The sequence below is a fragment of the Trichechus manatus genome, unplaced genomic scaffold (genome assembly GCF_000243295.1).
Source record: "Trichechus manatus latirostris isolate Lorelei unplaced genomic scaffold, TriManLat1.0 scaffold00007, whole genome shotgun sequence".
NCBI lineage: Eukaryota > Metazoa > Chordata > Mammalia > Sirenia > Trichechidae > Trichechus > Trichechus manatus.
In genome coordinates, this window is record NW_004443943.1 from 24452051 (window position 1) to 24464027 (window position 11977).

Sequence of the window (11977 nt, forward strand, 5' to 3'; positions counted from 1 at the left end):
TGTAGATGGTCATTTACGTTGTCTTCCCCTTTTGGCTATTGTGAATAGGGCTGCAATGAACAATTGGTGTACAAGTCTCTTTTTGAGGGTCTGCTTTCCAGTCTTTTGGGTACATATCTAGAAGTCGAATTGCTGAATCATATGGTAGTTCTATTTTTAGTTTTTTGAGGAAGCACTACACTGTTTTCCACAGTGGCTGTACCATTTTGCATTCCTACCAGTAATGGATAAATGTTCCAATTTCCCCACATCCTTGCCAACTTTTGTTATTTTCTGTGTTTTTTTTTTTTTTTTTAATTTTTTATCTTAGCCGTCTATCTTAGGCTGGGTTCTCTAGAGAGGCAAAACCAGTGAAGTATATATAGATGTGTGTGTGTGTGTGTGTGTGTGTGTGTGTGTGTGTGTATACAGACAGAAAGAGAGAGAAATTTATCTCAAGGAAATGGCTCTCACAGTTGTAGAGGCTGGCAAGTCCCGAGTCCATAGGTCACGTGTCAGGCTGGAGGCTTCTCCTGACTCACATAGCTGCAGAAGCTGATGAACCCAAATTTGGCAGGTCAGATAGCAGGCTGCTGGCTCACGGCTCTGGCGGCTGATGAATCCAAGATCAGTAGGTAAGACGGTAGGCTGCTGGCTTGCAAGCTGCAGAGGTAGACAAATCCCAAGATCAGCAGGCAATGAGGCAGGCTGCTGGCTCAAGTCCCAAGAACCAGAGGTCAGATGATGACAAGCCAGATGCATGATCCAGAGTGAGCAAAAGCCAACAAGCTTTGCCAGAACCTCCATATATATTGTATGAAGGCCACACCCCTGAGGAAATTCCCCTTACAACTGATTGGCTGATCACATCAGATCACATCATGGAGATGATTACATTATATCGCAAAATGGAGGATAACTACATCATTACGTAACTGCCAAAATACATTGTTACATAACTGTCAAGCCACTGCAAATCATGGCCCAGCCAAGCTGACACACAACCTTAGCCATCACACCATCCTAGTGGGAGGGAAATGGTATCTCATTGTGGGTTTGATTTGCATCTCTCTGATGGCTAATGATATTGAGCATCTTTCATGTGTTTCATTTGAATGTCCTCTTTGGTGAAATGTCTATTCAAGACCTTTGCCCATTTTTGATTGGGTTATTTGCCTTTGTTGTCAAAATTTTATATATATTTTAGTTATTAGATACTTATCAAATATATGGTTTCCGAAGATATTGTCAGTAGATTGATTGTCTTTTCACTTTTTTCGTAAAGTCTTTTGATGAAAAAAAGATTTTAATTTTTATGAGGTTCCATTTATTTATTTTGTCTTTTGCTGTTTGTGCTTTTGTTATCATATTAGCTAATCCATTGTTAAAAGCTAGGTCTGACAGCATTGCCCCTGTTTTTTCTTCTAAGAGTTTTATGATTTTAGTTTACACATTTAGGTCCTTAATGCATTTTGAACTTGTTTTTTGTGTATGGTGGAGGCATGGGTCCTGTTTTATTTTTCTGCATGTATAAATCCAATTTTCCCAGCACAATTTATTGAAGGGACTTTTCTTTCCCCATCAAATGGACTTGGCACCCTTGTCAAAAATCAGTTGACAGTAAATATGTGGGTTTATTTCTGGATTCTCAATCCTATTCCATTGGTCTGTGTGTCTGCTGTTACACTAGTACCAGCTGTTTTGATTACTGTAGCTGTACAGTATGTTTTAAAATCAGGAAGTGTGAATCCTCTTACTTGGTTCTTCTCTTTCAGCATTGTTTTAGCTATTTGAGGCCTCTGGCCATTCCGTATAAAGTTGAGGATTGGTTTTTCCACTTCTGTAAAGAAGGTTGTTGGAATTTTGATCCAGATTGTGTTGAATCTGTAGATCGCTTTGGGTAGTATTATTAACATCTTAACAATATTAAGTCTTCCAGTCCATGAACATGGAACATCTTTCCATTTATTTAAGTCTTCTTTAATCTCTTTCAGCAGTGTTTTATAATTTTCACTGTATAAATCCTTCACATCCCTTGTTAGATTTATTCCTAGGTATCTTATTCTCTTAGATTAGATGCTATAGTAAATGGAATTGTTTCCCGAATTTCCCCTTCAGATTTATTATTGCTAGTGTATAGAAACCCAACTGATTTTTGTTTGTTGACCTTGTTCCTTGCAACTTTGCCAATAAATTCCTCTATTAGCTCTAGAAGTTTTGTGGACTCTTCGGATTTTCTATGTATAGGATCATGTCATCCACAAATAGAGATAATTTTACTTCTTCTTTTCCAATCTGGATATCTCTTATTTCTTTTTCTTGTCTTATTGCTCTGTCTAGGACTTCTAATACAATATTGAACAGAATTGATGAGAGGAGACACCCTTATCTTATTCCCAATTTCAAGGGGAAAGCTCTCAGTCTTTCTGCATTAAGTGTACTGTTGGCTGTTGGCTTTTCATGTATGCCCTGAATCATATTGAGGAATTTCCCTTCTATTACAATCTTCTTTAGGGTTTTCATCAAGAAAGGGTGTTGGATTTTATCAAATGCTTTTTCTGCATTCATAGAGATGATCATGTGTTTATTTTCCTTTGTTCTATTGATGTGGTATATTATGTTGATTGATTTTCTAATGTTGAACCATCCCTGAATTCCTGGAAAAAATCCCACTTGGTCGTGGTGTATGACTCTTTTAATATACTGTTGGATTCTGTTTGCTAGTATTTTGATGAGGGTTTTTGCATTTATATTCATAAGAGATACTGACCGATAGTTTTCTTTTCTTGCGGTGTCTTTGTCTGGTTTGGGTATCAGGGTTATGTTTGCTTCATAGAACGAATGAGGGAGTATTCCTTCCTTCTCTATCTTCTGGAAGAGTTTACGCAGTATTGGTGTAGTTCCTCTCTAAATTTTTGGAAGAATTCCCAGTGAAGCCATCTGGTCCAGGACTTTTTTTTTGTTGAGAGGTTTTTGATCACAGATTTGATCTCTTCACTTGTTATGTATCTGTTTGGACTTTCTATTTCCTCTTGAGCCTGTTGGGTAAGTCATGTGTTTCTAATTTGTCCATTTCCTCTAGGTTATTCAGTTTGTTGTCGTACAGTTGTTCATAATATTCTGTCATAATTTTCTTTGTTTCTATTGGGTTGGTTGTAATGTCCCCTCTTTCATTTCTTATTTTGGTTATTTGCAATTTTCTATCTTTTTTTTGTCAGTCTAGCTAAAAGTTTGTCAATTTTATTGATCTTTTCAAAGAAACACCTTCTAGTTTTATTGATTCTATTGTTTTTCTGTTTTCAATTTTATGTATTTCTACTCTGATCTTTGTTATTTCCTTTCTTCTGGTAGATTTAGGCTTAGTTTGCTCTTCTCTTTCTAGTTCCTGGAGTTGAGTTAGGCTCTTGATTTGAGATCTTTCTTCTTTTTTCATGAAGGTGTTTATTGCTGTAGATTTCCCTCTGAGTAATGCCTTTACTGCATCCCACAAGTTTTGGTATGTTGTTCTTTCATATTAATTTGACTCTAAGAAATTTGTTATTTCTTCCTTAATCCATTGGTATTTCAATAACGTATTGTTTAATTTCCATAAGTTTGTGTATTTTCCAGTTTTTTTTTTTTCTGTTATTGATGTCTAGCTTCACTCCATTGTGGTCATAGAAAATACTTTGTACTATTTCAATCTTTTTAAACTTATCAGGACTAACTTTGGGACCTAACTTGTGGTCTATCCTGGAGAATGATCTATGTGCACTGGAGTAGAATGTATATTCTGATGTTGTTAGGTAGAGGTTCTACATATGTGTGTTAAGTCTAGTTGGTTTATAGTGTTGTTCAGGTTCTCTGTTTTCTTGTTGGTCTTCTTTCTAGATGTTCTGTCTAATATTGAAAGTAGTGTATTGAAGTCTTCAACTGTTATTGTAGCGCTATCTAGTTCTCCCTTCAGTTCTATCAGTGTTTGCCTTATATATGTAGGTGCCCAAATGTTGGGTGCATATATGTTTATGACAGTTAAATCTTCTTGTTAATTGACCCCTTTATCACTATATAGTGTCCATCTTTATTTCTTCTAACAGATTTTATCTTAATGTCTACTTTGTCTGATATTAAGATTGCCACCCCAGCTCTCTTTTAGTGATTATTTGCATAGAGTATTTTTCCATCCTTCCCCTTTCAATCTATTTGTGTCCTTGGGTTTAAGGTGTGTCTCTTGTAAACAGTATATAGTTGGATCATGTTTTTTATTCATTAATTTTTTACACAAGCATTCATTGAGTACCTATTATGCCAAATCTTTATACTTGGCAGACATTGCCAAGATGTTTAAGTCTCAGTTTCTCTGCTCTCAGAAACTCAAGACACAATGGGGGAAACAGTCATCTTCAAGACATAGATTGAATGCAAGGTGATAGGTGTTTATATAGATTTGAACAGAATTCTATGTAAACACAGAGTAGGAAGTGAGGGATCATTTGGAGAAGGCATCACAAAGGACCTGACATTTGAGCTGGATGTTGAAAGGGGAGTAGCAGGTGGTCAGGTGATGGGGGGAAGGGTGTTCTAAGTGACAGAGCAGCATATAGTAGCTGGTCTCCAAGATGGCCTCCAGGATGACCCCAATTTTCTCAGTTCCTGGTATTTATGCTCTTGTATAATCCTCTCAGTCATTGAATAGGACCGATATGTGAAATCAGTAGGATATTGTGGAAAGGACCGTGTGTGACTTCCAAGGATACATCATAAAAGACATGGCACTTCCTGCCTTGCTCCCTCTTAGATCATTCACTCTGGGGGAAGTCAGCCACCATTGTAAGAGGACACTCATGCAGCCCTCTAGAGAGTCCCAAGAGGAACTGAAATTTCCTGCCAACAGCCAGCATCATCCTGTCAGCCATGTGAGGTAACCAGTCTTCCTGCCCCAGTCAAGCCTTCAGATAACTGCAGCCCTGGCCAACATCTGACTGCATCCTCAGGAAAAACCCTGAGCTAGAACTTCCTAGACAGCCTGGTCTTGATTTCTTGACAAAACAGAACAAAGGAAGAAAAAAAAAAGTGAGATAATAAATGTTTGTTGTTGTTTGGAGCCACTAAGTTTTGAAATAATTTGTTTCACAGCAACAGGTAACTAATACAGCTAGCTGGATGCATGAAAAGATCTGGCATATAGTGGGAATGGTAAGAAATTCAGCGAGGTTGGATTGAGAGGTCACAGCCAGAACCTAGAACTTTAGAGAGGCCTCTGAAACCCCAAGGTTCCCTGTAAGAGTGGGCGAGGGAGCCATCTGCTGGACGAAGCTGTGCTTGGACATTCCCTTCTCTCTTCATTTCGCCAGCTTGTTCTATCCATCATTCCCTCCGGTATTTTTCAAAGGGCCAGAGAAAGGCTTATGAGTCATTTATGCAGGCCATAAACACACTCGCTTATAGATGCCAAGACTAACATCTGAAAAATGTCAAGTTAAGTTATTAATTAGCCTCTTTTATAATTTTTTTCTCCCTTAGTCTCTTCCACCTCTCTGCTATCCAGAGGAAAACATCAATGGCACCAGCATTGGAGGCAAAGAGAGAAGATTCAGAATGCTGGAGGAGGGAAAGAGGAAGCTGGGAGAACTCGATTATAAAAAATCAGAGTGAGGCCCCAAAAAGGCAGAGTCCAGCTGCTTAGTCTTTAATGACCAGGTGAGGCCTTTGTTCATTGACGTTGGCCATGACTGCTATCCCTTTCTGGTATTTAGAACCTTCTTGCATTCCACAAATATTGCCCCCAAATAATGGCTAGAAGTTCTTGAATAAGGTTCCTCAATTCTATAGCTGCTGAAAGAGAGAAACAATACTACTGCTATCTACAGCTGCCTGAGGCCAGTGGCCCAGGCTGAACCAACCAGGAAGAATTGCAAAGAAACTGAAATTTAACTTTGGAGTAAATTACTGTGATAGAATCTTAGGTAGTTAGGACATTGAAGAAAAAAATTTTTTTGAAGGGAGAGGCCTTCTTAGCTCAAATATTACATTCTCTAGAAATCTTTCCCCACCCTGTCTCATAGATTAAGTATATCTCTTCTCTCTGCTCACACCTTTATCATAGGACTCACTGCTTTGTATTATGTCTTAGTCAAGTCAGTGTTTCCTACTGGATTGAGAAGCCCAGGAAGGCAGAATGTGCACCTTGTTCATCCTTGTCCATTTCATAGTCATTGTTTTAAGAAATAGGCAGTGCTGGGTCTTGTGGTAAAGAAGACGTGGGTTCTGCCCTCCAGGAAGTCAGTGTCTAGAAAGGGAGATAAGACGCGCATGTCTAGGTAGACTACAGGGGAGAAATTAATATGCTGCATTCATTCAACAAATATTTATTGAGTACATAGTTCGTTCTAAAAGATGAGCCCATAGCAGTTAAAATCAGTTCCCTCAGGATTACCACACTCTAGAGAGGGGAGGAACAGCCAAGTAAACAGACAGTACTGGGGTAGGACAAGCACAAGGAACCAAATAGGAAGAGTACCTAAACCAGATTGTAGCTGCTGATGGGGAAGGTGTCAGAGAAGGGTTCCCAGAAGGAGTGAGATCTGAGCTAGGTTTTGGAAGAAGAATCAGAGTTGACTAAATGAAGAATGTTGGCAGAAAGCAATCAGTGAAAAGGCACAGAAATGGAGGTATGATGCAATTGGGAAACTTCCAGGAGCTGAATACTCCACCCTTTTGGATTTTTATCATGAGGGCTATGGAGTACCACAGAAAACTTTCTAGCACCAGAGTGATCAGAGTACAGCAGTAGTAGTGGTGGAGGTGCCCTCCTCTGGAGCATCCAAACCTAGGGCAGGGACTGGAGAGGTGGGAGTTTCAGAGGCTATTTGCAGGAGAAACCAACAAGACTTCTGAGAAAAGACTCATCCTAAATGGTTGCTATGAGTCGGAATTGACTCAATGGCAACAGGTAATAGGTAAAGGAGGAGAGGCATACTGCAGCAGACAAACGTGGCCCAGCTATAGAGCTGAGCCCATTCCTCTAAACGGGCATCGGGGGATTTCTGTATATAGCTTAGTGATGTGTGTGTGTGTGCGTGTGTGTGTGTGTGTGTGTGTGTGATTCTGAACTGTCCACATTCTGGCCCTTCATGAATTCTTACCTGATTTCTGGGTTGTAGAGGAGGGGGGAGGGCTTTGAGTGAAAATAAAAACGATAACGATTCTAACAATTTTTGAACACGTCAGGAATTTTATACTCTTTAGCTCATTTAATTCTCACCACACCCCTATGAGGATGCTACTATTATTATCCCCATTTTATAGCTGGGAAAACCAATCAAGGCAACTCATCTGAGGATGAGGATTACTCCTTACTCATGTTGGGACTGGCACAGTTCAATTAATTGAAAAAGTGGAATAAAGCAAGGAGCTATAAAAAGTAATACTACACACCTTGAGCATTTGCTTTTTTTTTTTGGAGCTAATTCTAGATTTATATGTAGTTATAAGAAATAATGAGTCCTTGGGTGGAGTAAACGGTAAACACGCTTGGCTGCTAACTGAAAGGTTGGAGGTTAGAACCTACCCAGAGGTGCCTTGGAAGAAAGGTCTGGATATCTACTTCTGAAACTTTTCAGTCACTGAAAACTTAACGAAGCACAGTTCTACTCTGACACACATAGGGTCACCATGAGTTGAAGTTGACTAGATGGTAACTGGTTTTACAAGAAATAATACAGAAACTGCCACACTCTCATTCCAGAGTGGCTGCACCATTTTGTATTCCTGCCAGTAATGTATGAGTGACCCAGTGTCTCTGCATCCTCACCAGCATTTGATGTTATCACTACTTTTTATTTTAGCCATTCTGATATTTAATATCTTGTTGTGATTTTAATTTGTATTTCCTTAGTGAATAATGATGTTGAACATCTTTTCATGTGCTTATTTGCCATTGTATATGCTAATTGAGGAAATGTCTGGTCTTGTCTTTTGCCCAATTAGAAAATTGGATTGTTGTTGTTATTTTTTTGAAGCACTTAATTTTAACTAAAACATAAATATGTACATTGATCCACGGGTCTTTTGTTGTCAGGCTAAGGCCTTTTATTTGGGCATGAATCAGCTGATTGAAATTCCTAGAGTGTCATCTTGCATAAACCGCACCCCAAATGCTTTGTCTAAGATTTTCTGTTTCTGTTTTACGAAGTGACTCATGATCTTAAAGATCATTGCAAAGCAATGTGAGGGCAGAAGACTTTCACAATTAAGAATTTTCCTTCTGGTCTATTACATTTTCTTGTACACACATAATTCAATAGCATTTTAAAAATTGCTAACTCATGTTTAATGAGTCTTTTCAAAACATTTGTTATGGATTAAATTGTGTCCCCCAAAAATATATGTTGTAAATTCTGCTATACCTGTGGCTATAGGGTCTCTATGAGTCAGAATCGACTTGATGGCAACAGGTATGGTTATAATCCCATTTGGGAATAGAGTTTTCTTGGTTATGTTAATGAGGAAGTATTAGCATAGGGTATGTCTTAAATCAATCTCTTTTGAGATATAAAAGAGCAGATTAAGCAAGCACAGATGGAGGAAGATTGATGCTAGGCCGCATGAGATCTCCAAGGAACAAAGAAACAGAAACTGAGAAGAGACAGGGACCTTCCTCCAGAGATGACAGGGAGAAAAACCTTCCTCTAGAGATGGCACCTTAAATTCAGACTTCTAGCCTCCTAAACTGTGAGAAAATAAAAATTTCTGTTTGTTAAAGCCAGCCACTCGTGGTATTTCTGTTACCGCGGCATTAGATATCTAAGACAGCATTCTAGCACATTGTCATTGAGACAACAACCTTCTTTATTTTTGTACTTATATTTCAATGCTTTACATAATATATGTTATACTACTATGGTAGTCTGAAAAGTTGGCCACCATCAATTCCTTCCCTCCCTATATGCAAGGGCTGCTCCACCTGTCAAAAGGTGGAGTCTCTTTCCCCTCCCCATGAATCTGGGCTGGCTTTGTGATTTGTTTTGATCAAAAGAATGCAGTGGGAGTGATTCCGTGTCAGTTTGGGACTTAGCCTTTAAAATGTCTGGAACCTTCTGCTTCTTCTCTTTATCTCCCTCTTGAAGTTACCTTCCAAATAAGAAGTCCAACTACCCTCTGACCACCATGCCATGAAAGAGGTCTAAATCTAGCCACATGGAGAGGGCACATGGAGGAACACTGAAGTACCGGATCTTCCAGCCCAGTCCAGCCCAACCGTCAGCAAAATGCAGCTGAATAAGTGACCCTAGCCAGTGCCACATGGAACAGAAGAACTGCCCAGCTGAGCCCAGTCAACCTAAAGAATTGTGAAAAATAATAAATCATTAAAACAATCTTTTTATTGTGCCAAAATATATACAACAAAACATTTGCCATTTGGACCATCTCTAAGTGTTCAATTCAGTGACAGTAATCAGATTCATGATGTTGTGTAATCATCACCACTATCCATTTCTAAATGTTTTTCATCACCCTAAACAGAAACTCAGTACCCCTTAAGTAATAACTTCCCATTTCCTCCTTCCCCCAGCCCTGGTAACCACTAATAAAAGTTTGTCTCTGTGCATTTGCCTATTCTAGATATTTCATATAAGTGACAGCATACAATATTCCTCTTTTTATGTCTGACTTAATTCACTCAGCATAATGTTTTCCAGGTTCATCCCTGTCATGACATGTATCAGAACTTCATTTCACTTTATGGCTGAAAAATATTCCCTTGTATGGGTATACTACATTTTGTTTGTCCATTCATCTATTGATGCACTCTTGAGTTATTGTCAACTTTTGGCTATTGTGAACAATGCTGCAATGAATATTGGTGTAAAGTATCTGTTTGAGTCCCTGCTTTCAATTCTTTTGGGTATACCTAAGAGTGGAATTGCTGGGTCATATGATAATTCTATGTTTAACTTTTTGAGGAAAAATTGTTGTTTTAAACTACAAAGTTTTGGGGAGGTTTGTTGTGCAGAAATAGATAACTGAAATAAATACAAAATTGTAATAATTAGTACAACTGATTAAAAATTACAATAATAAGTAAACAGATTTAGGTACATCGCAATTGACTCATTTTTCTTCTCACAATGGACTCTTAAAAAACCAAAAAACCCAAACCCTTGCCTTCAAGTTGATTCCAACACATAGTGACCCTACGCGACAGGGTAGAACTGCCCCATAAGGTTTCCAGGGAGTGGCTGGTGGATTCGAACTTCTGGTCTTCTGGTTAGCAGCTGAGCTCTTAACCACTGTGCCACCAGGGCTCCAAAGTGACTCTTAGTTAGCATGAAATACAAAGCATAGAAGCAAAAGTGTCTGACTGTGTCAGAAAGTAGCTGAGTAGCTATGAGTACCCAGTGCCCGCTGTACTATGGGAATTAGTCAATATATTTGCAGAAAGAATGGAGAGGGTTAATTAAGAGTTGGCTGCATGGTGGTTGCTTAAGTACATTTCTAGTGTACCTTCTGAGGATCACAGACAGGATTCAAACCAGCCTAACTCCTAAGCCTGAGCTCTTAAGCACTGTGCAGAGAAACCAGTTGCCGTTGAGTTGATTCTGACTCACGGCAACCTCACATGTGTCAGAGTAGAACTCTGCTCATAGGGTTTTCAGCGGCTGATTTTTCAGAGGCAGTGTTGGGAGAAGAAGAACAAGTAGAGGTTGCCTCCCAGTGAGATATCCCAGAAACAACCAATTGAAACTTTGAGGGAAGCCTGGGATCCTGCAACAGCAGATGGGGGCTCTAGCCAAGGACTTTCATTACACTAAATGTCACTCCCAATTTTATGGTGCCCCCCAGGGCTGGCGTAGCTGTGAAAAACTTAAGAGATATGAGTTCAGAAAGGTCGTCTGGCCTCAGTGTGAGGAGTGAGTTGGAGACAGCAAATGGAGAGACCAGTTAGGGGAAGGAGCAGTAGTACAGGAAAGAGATGATGGTGGTTTGGAGTAGGGAGGTAGCAGTGGGGATGAAAAGAAATATATGGCATTGAAAGGACTTGGTGATGGGTTGGAGGTGGGAGGCTAGGGAGAAGGAGGAGTCGAGGTTGACTCTTAGGTTTTTGGTTTGGCTAGGTAATGTTAGGGCTATTAATTAAGGTGAAGGCCTTGGGAGGGATTGCTGCTTGGGGTTGCAGATGATGAGTTCTGTGTTGCACCTGTGGAGTTTGAAGTGTCTGCAGGACATCTAGATGGAGAGAGCCAGAAGAAAGTTGGATGCTCAGAGATAGAAATTGGAGATAGATTTTCATTCACTTATTCATGCAACACTTTTGTAGAATGCCTATGTGCCAGGCACTTCTCCAGGTGCTGAAGACATAAAGAGAGGAAACAACCATAAGAGTGGACGAGACCCCCAGAGAGAGTGTTTAGTGTTGAAAGGAAGAAAAGAGGGTAGCAGACAGGAACACCAGCATTTGAGGGGCAGGAAGAAGAAACCTAAGGGGACTTTGAAGATAGGAGGAAGAGCAGGAGAGGGCGGTGATGTAGAAGCTAAGGTGGACACTGGTGCTGAGAAGAAAGCACTGAAGAGTGTCCAGTGCTGCAAAGGTCACCTGAGAGGAGGGTTGGGAAGTGTCCATCAGGTTTAGCAGCCAGGACATTATCTGTGACTGTAGTAGGTAGCCTACGGTCATGGAAGGAAGCTGGGCTGCAGTGGGGTGAGGAAGCAGAGGTAGGGAGAGCAGCAAGGCTTCTAAGAAGGGAAGGAAGAGGGGTAAAGTAAGGTTAAGAGAGAGCATTTCCTGGGATTCTGTCTCTAGGACAAGATTAAGAGTCGGCAGAATGAGGATTTCAGTTGGACAGAGCCAGGTCCTCAGGAAGTGAGAAGTGCGGATTTCAGGCACAGCTGACTCCTGGCTGCAGAGTGGGCGTCTGCTTTTCTGCCAGGAGATACTTGCAGAGGAGATGCCCAATAAAGCTCTGTGGCTGTTTGGAGAGGGGAGTGATTACTTCCAGCTGGGGCAATCAGGGAAGAC